The sequence below is a fragment of the Trachurus japonicus genome, unplaced genomic scaffold, assembly GCF_045865225.1.
Source record: "Trachurus japonicus isolate A0001 unplaced genomic scaffold, Traja_1.0 AP030503.1".
Taxonomy (NCBI): Eukaryota; Metazoa; Chordata; class Actinopteri; order Carangiformes; family Carangidae; genus Trachurus; species Trachurus japonicus.
In genome coordinates, this window is record NW_028220636.1 from 12,552 (window position 1) to 27,469 (window position 14,918).

At 43.5% G+C, this 14,918-nt stretch overlaps 1 pseudogene; it reads right to left on the bottom strand.

Moving 5' to 3' along the window:
* Positions 1–3,220: 3,220 nt before the first annotated feature.
* On the bottom strand, positions 3,221–10,183 carry LOC146960287 (uncharacterized; annotated as a pseudogene).
* Positions 10,184–14,918: the final 4,735 nt, after the last annotated feature.

Genomic DNA, 14,918 nt, shown 5'->3' on the forward strand with positions numbered 1-14,918 from the left:
TAGATAGATAGATAGATAGATAGATAGATAGATAGATAGATAGATAGATAGATAGATAGATAGATAGATAGATAGATAGATAGATGACGTTCACATCTGTCTGTGACGTCATTAAAACGATTCTAACCGCATCCTTCTACTCCCACATTTTCCCCTTTTCCTATCTCCTCTTTTCCCTCCTCACCTCCTTTTATATCTCCCTTTTCTTTTACTTTCCTCCCCCCTCTCTCCCTCTCCTCTCCTCCCCCCCTCCTCTCCCTTTTTCTTCTTTTTCTCCTCCTTTTTTTTCTAACTTTCTCCCACAGTTGAGTCGAGTCTTTGAGGAGTTTATTACTATAATTTAAATTAATCCAGTGTAAAGTTCAGATTCAGTGTGATAGATGGATAGATAGATAGATAGATAGATAGATAGATAGATAGATAGATAGAATCCGACGAGATAGATACGATAGAATAATCTCAGATAGATAGATAGATAGATAGAATAGATAGATAGATAGATAGATTATGGATAATAGATAACATGACGTTTACAACACAATCTGTCTGTGACGTCATTAAAACGATTCTACCTCCTTCTTTCCCACATTTTCCCTTTTTCCTATCTCCTCTTTTCTCTCCTCACCTCCTTTTATTTCTCCCTTTTCTTTTACTTTCCTCCCCCCCTCTCCCTCTCCCCCTTTTTCTTCTTTTTCTCCTCCTTTTTTTTCTAACTTTCTCCCACAGTTGAGTCGAGTCCTTTGAGGAGTTTTTCTGGATCTTTGCTCTGGGATGATTTGGGTCAGTCCCAGACCTCCCATGTTGTTATGAAAGAAAGGTCCATAACCCCCTCCCTCCCTCCCCCTCCTCCACCCTCTCCTCCCCTCCTCCCCTCCTCCCCTCCTCCCTCCCTCCCCCTCCATCACCCACCGCCTGGTGTTTATGTCTCTTCCCTAGGCAGTCTCAGCGAGTTCCTCAGAGCTTCAATCAAACAGGAAAGAATAGCAGATTGTCTTCATTAAGGAGGACGACTTGTTTCAGGAAGTCCAGGCCGGGAGGAGGGGGGAGGAAAGGGGGGAGGGAAGAGGGGATGGAGGGGGTGACACAGAGAGGGAGCAAGGAGAGAGAAGCGGAAATGGGGAGAAGGAGAGAAGGAGAGATAGAGAGAGAGGAGGTGAAGCAGAGTGTCAAAGTGAGGAAGGTCTTTTGTGCCGGGTGTTTTCCAGCCCGTCGACAGCTGATTCATATTCAAATGGGGGTTCTGAATGGACGGTTACACACTTTACATTCCAACAACACACACACACACACACATCACCACACACACTGAACACACACACACACTCACTTGAGAGAAACGAACATCTCATTTATTAAGAGGAATTAGCTTCGGAGTGATGCCATTGTTTGAGAGAAGGAATGTGAAGCGGGAGAGAAGGAGTGAGAAGAAGGGAGACGTGGAACGTTCGTTTGTGTCTACATCAGACTTTTTATTCGATCGTACCCACTTATTCTGTAATTTAAACAAGAAGAAAAAAAATAATACACACAACATAACACAAACCGAACACAATATCAACATTGACAACATCACCATCAACAGACTATACTACGTCTTCCATGTCGACAGTGAAGTCCCAGCGGAAGATGCTGCAACCTGAACAAAGTTTTTTTTTTATTTGAATAAAAACGACAGTCCGTCCGTCCAAGCCGGCTGCATGCACATTGGTCGAGCTGTTTGCAGCCTGGCTGCCGATTCTCATTGGTCCACACTGCTGCTGGGTGTTGTCATTGGACAATCCGTAATGTTAAAGGGAATAGAAGTCATTTTTTTAAAAAGTGGGGTTGTATGATCTACAATTAGCCCCTAAGTACTTTAATTGCAGTAGAAGACTCTCTGCAGACTCCTCCCGTTAGCAACGCCAGCCCATAATAGCCCTGCCTAACAGAGATTTACACCATACAGTGTTTTGTGGAACAGACCCAAAGAAACGGCCTATTTTCACGGCCTAAAAGAGGTTTTACCCGAAAAAAAAAATACCCAGTTTCAATGTTCGCCTATAATATAATTTTTTCCAGCCCTTCAAAGTGCAGGAAAAACACAGTTTTTATTTGGACCGAACCAACTCACGTATCCCTCCGCCCAGGGTTAGCGCCCACCGATCAGCAAATGGTTAGGTCCAAATAAAAACTGTGTTTTACCTGCACTTTGAGGGCAGGAAAAAATAATATTATATCGAACAAAGAAAACAGAGTCTTTTTTTTTCAGATAAAACCCTCTTTAGGGCCCATTCACTCCTTTGACCGAAAACACATGGAGCAATCATTTGCGCGAGCGTTTTCCATTTGTTTTCAATGTAACCGCGCAGCCTTTGCGCGCGAGCCAAAATCCTAAGCGACGCCGACGGAGCGCCTTTTTTTCTGTGCGCGTCCGAGGCGCACCGAGAATATGAAAAATATCTCAACTTTTTTCGAATGCAGCACGCACACCGCGTGTCATGTGATCAGAATCAGCTGCACGGACCTGCTTCACCAGCAGCAACAAAGCAGCCCGGCTCTCAGTGCTGCCAGCTTTCAGCAGCTCCCACATCGGCGATTCTGAACAGCTCAGTTCTCAGTCCCCGCCGTCCCATCCCGGATCTCTACTCATTAGCTGCCATTAAATAAGTAAAAAAAATATAAAAAAAAAAGCAAGCAGTGTGATACCATTACATTTTACCGCATTTTTAACTTATATATTAGACACAATGTAGGGGAGTTGGAGTCTCATCTGCCTCCCTCCTCTCCACACGTTCGGTGAGTTCCCTCCATTCAAACTGACAGACAGACAGGCAGATCGAGCAGTGGTCGAGCATCTGGTTACATGACAGAAGCACATCCGACTAAATGTCAAAAATGTGACAGGTTCTTTTGGTTGCTTAGTAACGCTCAGGACGCGACCATACCGCGCAGCTCAGAATCAGCTTTTGAAAAAACCGTGCAAAACGCTCCAGCTTGGCGTTTTTGCATGCGTTTTCCGGCGCTCCATGTGAATGGTGCCTTAGGCCACGAAAATAGGCCGTTTCTTAGGGTCTGTTCACAACAAGGTATGTTGTAAATCTCTGGGCAGGGCTATTATGGGCTGGCGTTGCTAACGGGAGGAGTGAAGAGAGTCTTCCTTTAAAACCCCTTGCAGTTAAAGTACTTAGGGGCTATTTGTAGATCATAACAACCCCACTGAAAAAATAAGCTACTATCCCTTTTAAAACTGTGGATGTAGGCCGGCGGTGGCTTGCGAGCTGTCCGTCAGAGGCAAGCGGGGATCCCGATTTGAGCTTTTGCGGGAGCGAAGCGGATCTCTGGTAGAGTTTGGAGTTGATGCCGGAGCCGATGAACTCCCTTCTTGGCGAGAGGAAACCGCGAGCCAAGATGGCGTCTGAGGAAGAGAATGGTGGAAAGCGTAAGAGAGAGAAAGAGCGAGAGGAAGGCATGTTTTTAAGTAGAATCTCGGCCAAATTTGACCCCACAAATCGTATTTCCTGAAGGCTGACGGAGCAAAAAAACGCGACTAAAATTGATGCACGGCAAAGCATATATATATTGCCGGGTACCGGAGTTACACCATGGGCTACCTGGCGCTAGTCGGCGCTAATCAAAACTAATCTCTTCCTACCCACTTAAAATAAGACTCATCACCTAAAAATTTACTTGTTTTTAGATCATTTTCATTTGTATCAAAACTAATTTTCAATTGAAATAATTAGAAAAATCTGCCAGAGTGAAGCAGGATTTTTGTGCTTGTAATAAGGAAGAAAAACTTGCTTCCACTATCAGATTTTTCTACTTATTTTAAAGTGGAAAATTTGCTTGAAAAAATTAAAAGAAGTGTCTAAAAAACAAGCTACTTTTTAAATGGTGGATGACAGTTCATATTTTACGTATAATTAGATTTATTTTGACTAGAAAATAAGACAAATATTCTTGGAAAGATTTTTGATTTTTTGCAGTGTAAATCTTTGTCCTGATGGTGAAAGTGAAGAGAAATTGATCTAAAAACAAGTTAATTTTTTAGTGATGAAGACTTATTTTAAGTGGAAAGAGTTTAGTTTTTTGACTAGAAAAGAGACATTATGACAAGAAATAAGAACAAATATTCTTGGAAATAATTTTGAGTTTTTGCAGTGTAGGGGTAAATAAAAAACGTCCGAAATTCTCCCTATAAAGGAAGAGTGAGTGCGTCGGTGTCTGGACCTACTGAAGATGGCGTTGATCCCTTGCGGGGTCGAGCGCGCTCCGCTGCGGGTGGAAGGCCGGCCGGCGTCTTCGCCCCCCTCTCAGGTGCTGTTCATCAGGGTGTTCAAGTCGAACACGCCCAGCATCAGCATCCGGGCCATCGCCGTGGGAGACTGCGCCTGATTGGCCGCCTGCCACGTACCGCGACGTCGCAAAGTACAACCAGAGCCGGGGGAGACCTCCACCTCGCTCACCGGGACGGGGCAGATTAAACCAATAAAACCAGAATCAAAACCAAACCAAACTGGATCAGATCTAGTTTTTAAAGGGATAGTACAACATTTTTGGCCAATTGGAACCATTGGCTGCCATAATCCCTAATGGTCCATAGCAGTAGTTTTTTTGATTAGCTCTAATTTGTCGGTGCAGATTGAGCTGTTTTTAGAACGGCGGAGCAGAGCCCTGAGAGCTGCTCAGAGCTAACTACGGAGGCTCATTATGGGATTTCGTGGATTCCCCTCAACAAACTCATACAAAAAAACAATCCAACAACTCCACAACGCTCTGGTGGACAAGTTGTGAAGCTGCACATTCACCACGCTAAGAGATAATAACACAACGTTACCACACAGAGTTGTTTTAGAGGGAAATCCAGAGACTGATGATGAAAAAACTGACCCTGAAGGCAACGTGCATCAGCGGTTTTGCATGAAATTCCCACTAAAACAACTCTGTGTGGATAACGTTGTTGTTATTATCTCACAGCGTGGTGAATGTGCATCTCACAACTTGTCCACTAGAGCGTTGTGGAGTTGTTTGGATTGTGTAATTGATGAGTTTGATGAGTAAACCAAGCAATCCCATAATGAGCCTCTGTATCGTAGCTCTGAGCAGCTCACGGCCTCTGCTCCGCCGTTTCAAAAAACCAGCTTGCACCGACAATTAAAGGTAACGAACCTACTGCTATGACTATAGGGGTTATGGCAATGGGCCAATTTGCCAAAATGTTGAACTATCCCTTTAAACTGGATTGAATAAATTGAACCAGATAAAGTCCAGTGTAAACAGTTTCAGATCTACTGTAATCTGGATGAGACTCAGTGTAATCTATTCCAGATCCAATGTAAACTGAACCCAACTCGGTGCAAACTGGATCAGATCCAAAGTAATCTGGGTCAAATCCGGTGTAATCCAGATCGCATTGACTGTAAATCAGTTTCAGTGTAATCTGGATGAAGATTCAGAGTAATCCAGATAAATTCCAGTGTAATCTGGATCAGATCTATTGAAATCTAGAGTATTCTGGATCAGGTTAAGTGTAAATTGTGTCACAAAAAGTGAAATCTGGATCATCTGTTGTCTCTTCTGTGTTTGTTTTATTTCTGTATTAGCATTATTTATTCTAGCTATTCTTTATTTATTGTTGCACCATCTGGTTTGGCATTCTAGAGTATTCTGGATCAGGTTAAGTGTAAATTGGATCATAAATAGTGAAATCTGGATCAAATCTAGTGTAACCCAGATCGCATTAACTGTAAACAGGACCATTATTCAGTGCAATCCGGATAAGAAAGATTCAAAATAATCCAGATCAATTCCAGTGTAATCCACAACAGTGTAATCTGGATCAGATCAGGTGAAAACCCAATCAGATTCAGTTTTAGTGGGATAACATTCACTGTAATCCAGATCCCATCCCGAGTGACCCGGGCCACATAGAATGAAAACTGTACCAGATTCACTGTAATCCAGATCAGATAAAGTTAAATCCTGTGTTTTTTTTATCAAGTTCAATGTAAACTTGATCACAAATAGTGAAATCTGGATCAGATTCAGTGTGATTCAGATCAGATTTTGTGTGTTCTGGATCAGGTTTGGTGTCACTCTGAATGGATCCAGAGTAAACAGAATCAAGTTTAGTATAAACTGGATTACGAATAGTAAAATCTGGATCAAGTTCTGTATTAACAAGGTCAGACTCAGTAGGTGCGTTTACATGCAGTGTTTTTCTCAATCTTTTCTTAATCTTATTTGACCTGTTTACATGAACACTAAATAAAGTGATCCACATTCAATCCGCATATACATGGACCCAGCTGAAGCCGATTACAAAGTATTTGAAAGTGGCGCTTGCGACGGCTCTTCCGTTCCTCCGCTCCTCACCTGTGTGGCCAGCGGAGCCCGGCTCCATGGCGACCACGCCTCCAAGCCGGCCGCTGAGCGGGGCTACGCTGGAGAGCAGCTAACGTTCGATAGCATGCTACGTTGCTACAATCTTCCCTATTTCCTGTTTCCTATTTCCCGCGAACGTCAATACGTGACGCCTACGTACTATGACGCGCATGCGCAGAATGAATAATCCACTCTATCGACCGAATCCCCGTTTACATGCAGCATGAAGCTGATTATCAATCGGCGTAGACTAGCTCTTTCAATCCGATCCGAAATACAATCAGATGCGGGTGAATCGAATCCGGTACGGTGTTCACATGAGACATTTAGAATCTGATTGACCTTTAACTGTGCGTTCACACCAAAAGCTTCCAAAGCGTCAAAAACGCTTGAGGGTGGGCGTCAGACAAGACAGCTCCCAAAACGGCAAATATCTTCAGCCGCTTTGGTCGCTCGTCACGTGACTGACATCAAAGTTCGATCGCGCTGGTCATTGGGGAGCTGAAATACACATCTCTATTCTGACAGGTTGCCGCCGGTTGCCGCTGAACCGCGTCATAGCTAATTACCCTAAAGTTAACCAGGGCTCAACTTCTCGTCTGTTGACGCTTTGGACGCTCAGTGTCGCTGGGCTCTCATTGAAAATGAATTGACTTCTGGCGTTTTGGCGCTTTGGAAGCTTTTGGTGTGAACGCACAGTTAATCTGATTGTAAATAGGATTTTTGGACCCATGTAAACGCACCTATTGTAAACCGGATCACAAATAGTAAAATCTTGATCAGGTTCTGTATAAACAGGGTCAGATTCAGTGTGATTCAGTTCAGATTTAGTGTGTTCTGGATCAGTTTCCGTGTCAAACCAGAACAGAACCAGAGTAATTCAGATCAGGTCCAATGTAAACCGGACCTCGGCGCTCCTCACCTGCCCGGTGGCCTCCCCGGCGGTGCACTGGCTCTCGGAGCAGCTCCTCCTCAGCTCCTCCATGTCGGTCTGGCTGCAGAGCGGCGCCACCTCGCCCATGTGGCTCCCGAACACCAGGTCGGCGCCGCCCCGTTCCGTCCGTCGCCGTCCCCGTCCCCGTCCTCGTCCTCGTCGCCGCCGCCGACCGGACCCCAGGACTCGGACAGCTCGCGGCTCAGCTCGTCCTGCAGCTGCTGCACCTGCACCTGGGGGCTGAACTCTCCCTCCTGATTGGCCGCCGCCGTGTGGTGGTGGTGATAGGGGGCGTAGCTATCGCTCCCGCCTGTTGCCGTGGAGACGGAGCTGGGACCGTTGGCCTGGCCCAGAGTTTGCCACATGGTCGACAGCAGCCCGGGGATTTCTGGGAAATATATTCAGAAAAAAGGCGACGATTTAAAACCAGAGAAAGACAGACAGGAACATACTGTATATTTAATATAAAATGTCTCATGTTCAAGTCAAAACTAATCTCTTTCATCACCTAAAAATTAACTTGTTTTTAGATCATTTTCACTTGTTTCAAACTAATTTTCAATTGAAATAAGTAGAAAAATCTGCCAGTGAAAGCAGGTTTTTTTTGTGCTTGTAATAAGAAAGAAAAACTTGCTCCACTGTCAGATTTTTCTACTTATTTAAAGTGGAAAATTTGCTTGAAAAAATTAAAAAGTGTATAAAAACAAGCTACTTTTTAAAAAGTGAAGGAATCTTATTTTAAGAATAATTAGATTAATTTTGACTAGAAATGACATTTTGACTAGAAATCAGACAAATAATCCTTGGTAAGATGTTGTATTTTTGCAAGTGTAACTCGTTTGTCCTGATGGTTAGAGCAAAAAACGCGACTAAAAATGAATGCAGGCAAACCGGAGTTACCATGGCTACCCGGTGCTAAGTGATAGCAACAACGCTAACACCCAAGGGGCAATAATTCCCGGGGATTTCTGGGAAATATATTCAGAAAAAAGGCGACGATTTAAAACCAGAGAAAGACAGACAGGAACATACTGTATATTTAATATTTTATTAGAGTTTTTCTCCGTTGGTTTGGCTCATTTTTCAAAACAGAAATTAGGCTACACTCTCAAAACCACACGGACAAACCTCCAAACCACCAATTGTTCACAACTAGGGATGTCACGATTACTTGTTTTCACAATTAATCGTGGTATTAAACGCCACAATTATTTAATTGTAAAGATTCCTAAATACCGTTAACTTTCACAAAAATTTGATGTTGGAACCTTATCGGCAGATGTAGTTTTCTTTTTAAAATCAGGCGCAAAATATAGGCCTAAATAAATAAATGTGTATACAGTTTATACTACATGATAAATATTGTTTATTTGACCAGTTTGAAGTGAATTTCAATCACATTTTGTTCCTGAAATCCTCCAAACTGCTGGGATCAGAATAATCCAGATTTTTATGGATCAAAGTTTTCCTGATCTTGCAAAAAAGTTTTAAACAACACAAACTGAGGATTTGATCCAGATTAAAACCAAGATTGGATTATAGTGATTACAGATGTCACATTACTTGTTTTCACAATTAATCGTGGTATTAAACGCCACAATTAATTAATCGTAAAGATTCCTAAATACCGTCACTTTCCAAAAAAAGATAATATGTCAGAACCATGTTAGCAAAGTAAAGGTAATTGCACAAATACTGGTAAATTTACATGTACGTATACCTATGTACGTTAACACTGAATTGGTAGGAATTTAAATGTGTGTCATTTGTAATAAAAAAAAAAAAAAGATTAAAATAAAGGTAAAACATTTGGTATATATTTGAAACATTTCCCGTGGGGGATTAATAATTGGTCCTATATTAATATACATTTAAAATATTTTGTGTAAACAATCAGTCATGTAAGTATATTTTGGCTATACTGATTTTTTACACATTCAAAAGAAATTGATTACTGCATAATAATCGTCATAATCGTAATACCGTGATTATTTCTCTGACAATAATCGTACCAAGAAAATCTATAATCGTGACATCCCTAAATTAGTGATCTAATCCGATCTCAGAATCCGTTTTTTAGTTTTGAAACGATCCATTTTCCAATATTTGATCCGATCCGTTATCCAAACTCCGGATCAGATTATTAAGCCTGTGAACGCGGTGAATTTACACTGAATTGGTAGGAATTTGGTCCGGGTATAAAAGTATAATCCGTTTTTTCGTTTTAAAACAAAAACGGAAAAACGGAAACAGCGCCCCTTTTTCCTTTTTTCATTTTAAAACAAAAACGGAAAAACGGTTTTTGCTGGGTTTTTGCTGTCGGCTTAATAAACGAGAAAACCAAAAAACCAAAACCAAATAACGGCCGAAATTTGGTTTTTGCAAATTCATTTTGTCGTTTTTCGTTTCTTTTTTTTAATGAATATGATATGACGGGGGACAGACCGGAAGCGGAAGTGAAGTGTAAAACCGTCAAAATAATAGTTTAGCGTGCTGGCGCTAACTTCTTAGCGTATAGACCGACACCCGCACACGTCGCCGTGCTTTGTGTTGTTGTGCTATGTGTTGTGCTGTGTGCGTCAGCTGGCTGGCAGCGCGGCTGTTTGTGTTGTCTGTCAATGAATGAACCTTAGTCGACTTTAATATCGAACCGCAAGAACGTCAGGAAAAGATTATAGGCCGCTACCACGATCTTCCAAACCACCAGCGGTTATAGATTTCACAGAAGTAAAAAATAAAATTAAAAAAAAAAAAAGTGGACCATGTGGGTGAGAAAGAGGAACGGATAGTCTAAAATATATGCTAAGAAGTTAGCGCCAGCACGCTAAAATATTATTTTATGACGGTATTTACACTTCACTTCCGCTTACCGATGTCCCCCGTCATATCAAATTCATTAAAAAAAAGAAACGAAAAACGCCAAAATAAATTTGCAAAAACCAAATTTCGGCCGTTATTTGGTTTTGGGTTTATCGTTTTCCCTCGTTTTTTTTATGCTAGACAGCAAAAACCCAGCAAACAAACCGTTTCTTGATCCCTGTTTTTTTTGGTTAAAATGAAAAAAGGAAAAAGGGGCGCTGTTTCCGTTTTTGTTTTAAAACGAAAAAACGGATTATACTTTTATACCCGGACCGAATTTAAATGTAAGCGTGTCATTTGTAATTTTTAATAAAAAAGATTAAAATAAACTTAAACATTTGGTATAGATTTGAAACATTTCCGTAAGTATATTTTGGCTATATTTGATTTTACACGTTCATAGTGTTTAAAAGAAATTGATAAATGCATAATAATCGTCATAATCGTAATACCGTGATTATTTCTCTGACAATAATCGTACCAAGAAAATCTATAATCGTGACATCCCTAAATTAGTGATCTAATCCGATCTCAGAATCCGTTTTTTAGTTTTGAAACAATCCATTTTCCAATATTTGATCCGATCCGTTATCCAACAAACTGAAATTGCGGTGACTGACCGAAGGACCACAATGTTCCTCAGCAGACCGCTGGTTCTACGGCCGACTAGCTCGCTTTCTCTCTCATCCAGCTCATCGACCCTCGACCGCAGGAAGTGCAGCACCGCGAAGTGAGATGGCGTCAGAGGCGACTCACCTTTCCACAAAAAATTTACAACGCAGCTCCAACAACCTTCACCACCTGTAGCACAGAGGGAGGAGGAGGAGGAGAGGAGGAGGAGGAGGAGGAGGAGAGGAGGAAGGATGAGGGAAAAGGAAAGAGTATGAGATAGAGGATGAGAGGAGGAGGTATCGTGAGAGGTAGGAGGATAGGTAAGGAGGAGGAGGAGGAGATGAGGAGAGAGAGGAGAGGCAGGATGAGGAGAGAGAGGAGAGGAAGGAGGAAGGAGGAGAGGAGGAGGAGGAGGAGAGGATAGTATGAGGGAGGAGGAGAGAGGGAGGAGAGAGGTAGGAGGTAGGAAGGAGGAAGGATGATAGGAGGAAAGGAAGGAGGGCGGAGAGGATGAGTGGAGGAGAGGGGAGGAGGAGGAGAGGAATTGGAATGAGAGAGTAGGAGGGGAGGAGAGGAGGAAGAGGAAGGAGGAGAGGAAGGAGGAGGAGGTAAAGGGAGGAAGAGGAGTAGGAAGGAGAGAGGAGCGAAGAGTAGGAGGGAGGAGGAGAGGAGGAAAAGGAGGAGGAAGGAGGAGGAGGATAGGAGGCTGCTGCTTCTTGGACTGGCTGAGGAGGATGCCCTTTCGAGTTCTTGATTTTCTTCTCTGCTTCGTCATTCTTCCTCGTCTTCTTCTTCTTCTCTTACTTCGTCTTCTTTTCCTACTTCGCTTCTGCTTCTTTTCTTCTTCCCCTTCTTCTTCTCTTCTTCTTCGTCCTTTCTTCTATCTTCTTCTCTGTCTTCTTCTTCTCCGTCCACACCCCCCTATTTTTTTTTCCTGTAATGCTTCTTCTGTCTTCCTCTTTCTTCTTCTCCTCATTCCGTTTTCTTCTTCTTCTTCCTCGCTGATACTTCTTGCCTCTTGCTTCGTCTCAATAACCTGGCCCCCTACAACCACAAACATAACATCGACTCCCTCCCCACACCCACGCCCCTGCCACCCCACATGACCCCCCCCATACCCACCCCATAAATACCCCTTCACCCCCCGACCCAACAATCCCCCCACTTAACCACCTTACGCCCCCAGACCCAACACATTAACCCTTCCCCACCCTTTCAACTACAGAACCCCCCGGTGCACCCGTACTCGCCAATCAATCAATAATCCCCACGCCCAAAAAAAAAAAAATAAAAAAAACCCTGATGTGAATGTCATTAACACCTCCACAAAGCCCCCCCCACCGACCAAAACCCACACAAAACCCCCCCCACAAATCCGTACCTCCCGCCCCAACCACCACCACAACAGCACACCCATCACCACAAATGCCCCCGCCCACACCAATCCTCGACCGCCAACACATCCTTCCCCGTTATACGCACAACTTAGCCACTGCTCCAGCAACAGCCAGCCCACAATAAAAGCCGCCCCCCCCCCCCCCCCCCCCCCCCACCCCCCTACCACGCCTGCCCCAAGATGTAGAATTACAAAACATACAGTGATTTGTGATAAAAAAATTGAAGAGATGGTGGGGAAAAAAAAGGACCCCCAGCCCAAACCCTCCCACCCCAACACCCCCCACCCCCCCCCCCCCCCCCCTCCCCCCCCCCCCCCCCCCCCCCCCCCCCCCCCCCTCCCCCCCCACCCCGTCTCTTCCTCCCCCCTATCTCTAACTGCCCCCCCCCCCCCCCCCCCCCCCCCCCCCCACCCCCCCCCCCCCCCCCTTGCCCTCACACCAAACCCCTTTACACACCAACAAAAAACTAAACAAGCCAAAAAAAAATATACATAAACAACTAACCTAACAAAAATAACACCAACAACACATAAAAAAAACTCCATCCCAAAAAACCACACCTACCCCAAATCCACAACCCACACAATAAATAACAAACAAACCCAACCACAAAACCAACAAAAAAAAACCCCAACATACCAAACAATAACACCCACAAAACACCCCACCCCAAAAAACCCACACCACAAAAACCCACCACCACCCTACCCACGTAACCCCCCTCTCGCCCCACCACACCCACAACACCGGCCCCCCACAAACCACCACCCCACGCAACCCCCCCCCCCACTCCGCCTCACCGACCCCCAACACCCAACCACACCAACCCACCACCCTGCCCCGCACACAACCCCCTCACCCAACACCCACCCCCCACCCCACCCCAAACCCCACCCCACTCCCCAACCCACTTCCCAACACCCCCCCCCCCCCCCCCTACCCACACAACCCACAACCCAAGCACCCCATCACCTCCCCTCAACACCAGCCACATCCCCACCTACCCCCCCCCCAAACCATCGACCCCACCCCCCCTCCCACCCCTCCCCCAACCCTAACCCCCCCGCATCCCACCACCTACACACCCACACCACCCCCCACCCCCCCCCCACCCCCCCCACCCCCCACCCACAACACCAACACCTACACTACCTCACCACGACGCCCCCCAACGCAACCCCCACCACCCACAACACCACAACCCTTCCACCACCTCTTAAACACAAACAACCACCCAACACCCCCCCCCTCCCCCCCCCCCCCACCACCCACCACCCCCATAACCCCCTAAGCCCAATACAACCCAAAAACGTAACACCACACCACTCAAAACACAAACACAAAAACAAAACAACAAAAAAAAAAAAAAAAAAAAAAAAAAAATAAAAAAAACCCAACCACCCCACACCCCCAAAAAAAAAACCCCAAAAACCCACACAAAAACCAGAAAAAAAAACCACCCACCCAAAAAAACTATCAAAAACAAACCAAACCCACAAAAAACGAACACACCCCCAAAACAACAAAAATCAACACCAAAAAAAAAAACCCAAAAAAAACCAAAAAACCAAAAAAGCAAAATACCATAACAAAAAAAAAAAAAAACAAAAAAAAAACCCTCAGCAAACCACCCCCTCCCCAATACACGCCCGTCCCCCCCACAATACAATTGCTGTCCATCCCCCACCACCAACAACGCCTATCACACATTCGACCCCATCAACTGAGACAAAATCAATATACAAATCCCTTATACACACCACCACAACCTTAACACAAAAATAACACAGGGATCAACGATAACACATCGCCGAATACATACAACCACATTATATATATCTAAAACTATGCTGATCACAATTATATCCTCTTCCATCCACCCAAATCCAAATCCAATCCTTTAATTTCCCTTCTCCACAAATCTCCCAAACAACAACCATTTACTATCCTAACCAAACATACATATGGGGACTTCCAGAAACTACAGTAAAACACTATAAAAACACAAACAAGTATTGAAAAAAAAACCTTCTATACACTAGGGGCAATCTCCTTGTGGCATGGCTATTTATAATTGGGACATGGTCCGGTGGAAGCCCCAATGCTAAAACAAAAAATATCAGGATAAGGAGGGTAGCCCAAAAGGAGAGTCTTCTACGCAATTAAAGTACTTAGGGGACTATTTATTGTTTAATAATCATAAGAGGTGAAGGGAGATAAACTTCGAAGGAGTTCGGTGGAACAAGAAGTTCAACAACCACAATAAAAGAAAAAAAAAAAAAATTCTAACAAAAGAAACACAATTCTATCTACAAACGTAAGACTTAAGTAACTAATCTACAAAATCTAACTACACAAACATACTCAAAAATCAAACTCAACATAAACTAAAAACTTTAAAATCAACACACAAAACACATCAAAAAACGGAATATACCATTCTCTAATAAACTAAGCAAAAGAAAAAAAAACTACAACCAAGAAAATAAACTCTAAACGAAACACACACCTTAAAAAAATCTAAAATATAACATAATAATTATCCTATCTAAAAACCAAACTCTAACACAACACAAAAAAAAAACACCATAAAAAAACCTACCTAACTGACAACAAACTACCGTCTAAATCCTAAAACCAATATAATAAATACTCTAAAGCAAAAAAAATCTTAATCAACCAAAGTCAAAACAACTCTAACACCGAATACTATACGCTCTTCTACTGTTAACGAATAATCTATTCTAAACTAT